This window comes from Meriones unguiculatus, chromosome 16, assembly GCF_030254825.1.
Source record: "Meriones unguiculatus strain TT.TT164.6M chromosome 16, Bangor_MerUng_6.1, whole genome shotgun sequence".
Classification (NCBI taxonomy): Eukaryota; Metazoa; Chordata; class Mammalia; order Rodentia; family Muridae; genus Meriones; species Meriones unguiculatus.
Genome location: NC_083363.1, coordinates 23,581,374 through 23,585,553, shown reverse-complemented (window position 1 = coordinate 23,585,553; position 4,180 = coordinate 23,581,374). Strand labels below are relative to the sequence as shown.

The window sequence follows — 4,180 nt, the reverse complement described above, 5'->3', positions numbered from 1 at the left end:
TTTGACAAAGAGTCAGCAAAGCTGAGCCGAATGATACATTCAACTATAATGCAGTCTCCCACTTTTTGGCCTTGATTGCCACATGTTGCATGTTTGGGGACTTTTTTATTATTTTTACAACTTTGAGGTATCGATTGATGGAAAATTTCTTATGAATCATTTACACTCTCTCCCAGGAGTGCTGCTTCTAAGCTTCCCCAGGAGTGTCCTGACTGTAACACTGCTCCTGCTTTCAGGGAGAGACCCTTATCTGGCCTACTTGAAGGTCTTCCATATGCCCTAGAGGTTGTGACTCAAGTAAATATGTCAGAGACCCCCTTATGAGGCTCTGACTCAAAGATACTCTTGGCACATCTGCCCCGCACTCACTCAGGAACAAGAAAATCTGAACAAAGAAAACTAAAAATGTAAACAAGATTCGATAGGCTAGAGAACTTGGCAGCAGGTCAAATTAAAAGTCTCTTCCTACTACTGATGGACTAAGAATAGTGTGGATAAATAGTAAAAGAATGAAACATTAATACCTCCCGTTCTTAGAAAAAGTTAACTCATACAGGGTCACTGTGATGTTGTATGACCAAGGAACAAAAAATACCAAAATTAGACATATACATAAATTATGCAAATATGTAAAATATAAACATTGTATTATGGCAGAAATTGAATGTGCCAACTTTGGCCTGAAGATTTTTCTTGGGCCTAATGACAATTAGCACTCTGACTATTAAAAGTTGATAATACACTACTTGGGACATGACAATCAGCTCAATGCTGGCTTGGAGATTTTCTGTCTAGTGCCCTTGAAATCACAAGAACTACCAGCCTGAGAACAGGGTGTCTGGCTTTGACAAGTGCCCTTTAAACTACAAGACTGTTAAAAGTTGTGTTGTAGGACTGATGAGGGAAAATTATTATAAAAGATAACTCTGTTCTGTCATGATTTATCTGTCATGTTCTGTCATGGTTTATCAATGATGACTAAACTTATGACAAGTATCTGGAGACATAAAATGATATGATCTATATTTTGGAACAACATGCATCTATCCCTGCCTACTGATTTCTATATAAAGAAGCACTGACTGTCAGTCAGGCTACACTCCGCCCCCTATCCCCTTTGCCTGACTCATTCCTCCCTTGCTGCTCTTGCATCTACCCTTCTTCAGGCCTTGTCCTCACCTGAGGCTGGACCCTGGCACCCCAGGACAGACAAGTGGCGAGGTCAGCTCTCCCATGCTCACACGCACATGGCTGCTTCACCACCACCACCAACAGGGCCAGCTTCACTGGGAAAGGTGCAAGGCCTGCTCTCCCACAGTGAGAGGCAGCCCTCCAGAGTGCCGAATCCAGTGAGGAGCGGGGCCGGTTATGCACAGCTCCTGGACATCCATGTGGTCCCAGTAGCTGCCCTGACTAGGGACATTCCCACATTCTCTAGTGGTAATATGGGCCCCTGACATCGACACTGACTGCTGTGTAGCCACAGACTCAGACATGGCCCTAAAGGGCAGCTAGGGCTGGGACCTCACCATGGCCTCAGGTGGCAGGAATGGCCTCTCATAAAAGGCTCCTCCTCTCCACCCTTGAGTCTCCAGCTCCATCTCTCTTCATAATGCTCGAGCCACTCCACTTCTCTTGCTCTCCCAACTCACACGCTATGGTGGTTCCCACTACAGGCTGGCCACCCAGCCGGCTGGCCTCTGGGTAACATCCTCCATCTGTGTTGTGTAGTGTGGTGGCAAATGGGTGTCCATGGCCCACCTGTGCCATGCTCTGGAGGGCAGGTCTGTGGCTGGCATGGCAGTCCTCAGGTCCCTTTCTGTTTTCCTCCCCCTGCACTGTACCAGCCAGATTCTATTTGATTTGACTTGACTTTTATGACTCTGAGGCATAAGGCAGCTTTGGCCACCAAGCCAGGTACCAGGCTAGGATGAAGAAAGGACTGCCCTCTGCTCTGCTCCTGACTGATAGAAGAACACCCCCAATGAGGTGTCTCTCTGCCCATTGCAGCAGACTATGAGCCAATCTTAGGGAGGCTTTTTTTTTTTATTAAGGTTCCCTCTTCCCAGATGTGTCAGTTGGGCAAAGATTCGACAAGAACAATGGGGATCTTAAAGTATTTCTTGCTTTTGTTCTTTACAGTACTGGGGACTGAACCCAGGACCTCACACTCTCTGGACAAGCATTCTTGTCATTGAACTACATCCCCAGTTCTTCATTTCTTATTTTGAGGGTCTTACTAAGTTTCCTGGGCCTTGAACTTTCGATCCTCCTGCCTCAGCCTCACAAGTAGCTGGCATTAAAATGTTTTCTTGTTGTTGTTGTTTTTAATTGTTTATTTTTAAAATATTTATTCTTTTTAAAAAGATTTCTTTATTTATTTTATGTAGATGAGTATTTTATCAGCGTGTAAGCCTGCCTATCAGAAGAGGGCACCAGATCCCTGTGTTGTGAGCCACCATGTGGTTGCTGGGAATTGAACGCAGGACCTCTGGAAGAGCAGGCAGTGCTCTTAACCTCTAAGCCGTCTCTCTGGCCCCTAAAGATTCCTTCTTAATCATGTTTCTATGTGTGTCTCAGAATGTGTACTGTGAGTGCAGGTGCCCGTGGAGTCCAGAAGAGGGTGTGGGTCCCTGGAGCTGGAGCTGTGGTTGCGAGATGCCTCAGGCGGGTGCTGGGAACCAACAGCTGAACCACCTCTCCAACCTCCCTAAAATGTTTTTTAAAAGAAAATGTTCCTGCTTTTATTTTCATTGCCCTGATGGCTGCTGAGGATGAGTACATTTAACGTGTTGGTTAGCCTTTTGTGGTTCTGCAGACGTTGTGTTTTGTCCATTATATACTTTCTAGTTAGGTCAAAGATTGTTCCTGGAAGAGTGTCATGGGCTGACAGGCTGGGAAAACGCCATTCAGGCTAATCCTGTGGCTTTGACTGCAGAGGGTCTCAGAAGCAGCCACCAGCAAGGGATGGCCTTGTTAGGGCCCAACATGGGATTCTGGGAAAGCAGCCTGGGTATGTTGACTGACAGAATGTTGGGCCAGGCCTGAGTGGTTCACACAGGAATTGGCTGGTCCCCTAGAAGCTGCACCTGTTCCTTGAGGTGTGGGCAGGGCAGCTGTTTCCTGGAAAAGCTGGGTGCTGCTGGAAAGGGGAGTCTCAAGGGATCTAGCTAGGCTCCTGTGGCAGTCTGAGGATCTGGTTTCAGTTTCTCTTCCGCTACTGTAAGAAAATAATGGAGGCAAACTAATCCACAGAGCACTGACATTTATTCAAATACTTCCGAGGACTGGGAAGTTCAAGTGCCACTTCTGCTTGGCTTCCACTGAGCATTCTTGTGTCAGAGCCTCGGAGGGCATCAAGTGTCAAACCTCTCCTCCCTCCCACTTCCTGCCTGCTCCAGCATTATATATAAAGCCTCTTATGTGGCTAGGATGTGGCTCAGTTGGCAGAGCACTTGCCTTACACTCATGCAAGGCCTGAGTTCAATCCCCAGCCCTTCGTACACCATGTGAGGTGTGGTCCCAGCACCCAGGAGGTGGAAGCAGGAGGATCGGAGGATCAAGGTCATGCCTGTCCCTAAAATACAAAGAAGCAAAGCCACTAACACCATCATGGGAGCCTCCTCTCATGACCTCATCTGTTCCTGCTGGCCCCCAAAGGACTCGCTCTCACCATCAATATAGGAATTTGGGGATGACGTTTCCAATATGTACATTCTGGAGGACAAACCTTCAAATAATAGCCGCCGCTAGGCTCAGCACAGTGGCTCGACCCTACGACACTTGCCACCATCCCTGATGCCCCGAGAGACATGCCTAGGACCCGCATGGTAGGAGGAGAGCACAGACTTCCAAAAGTTCTGGCCTATACACACACACACACACACATCATACCACACACCACACACACACATAGAAAACACGTATGCTGGATGAGCCAGTCTCAGGCAGGGAAAGTGACAAGCCAGCATTTTGCCATGTGGTGGGTTCTAAGGTCCCAGCAGCCCTTGGTGATAAGCTTCTTACCATGGATAAAGTAGCACCCTGCCCACCCTAGATTAATTGTGTCAGGTCCTCATGCCTTCTGGATGGTTGGAAAGAGGGATGAGAAAACTATCTCATAGCCACATACCAGCAGGGGCGCTCAGTGCTGGTGAAGATGCCTATTAAACACAAGCCA

The 4,180-nt window shown here is 47.5% G+C and overlaps 1 non-coding gene across 1 annotated transcript; it reads right to left on the bottom strand.

Moving 5' to 3' along the window:
• Positions 1 to 1,875: 1,875 nt before the first annotated feature.
• Positions 1,876 to 2,015, bottom strand: LOC132648459 (small nucleolar RNA SNORA48). Its single transcript, XR_009586858.1, has one exon. It is a non-coding gene; the product is annotated as a small nucleolar RNA SNORA48 (small nucleolar RNA).
• Between the last annotated feature and the right edge of the window lie 2,165 nt (positions 2,016 to 4,180).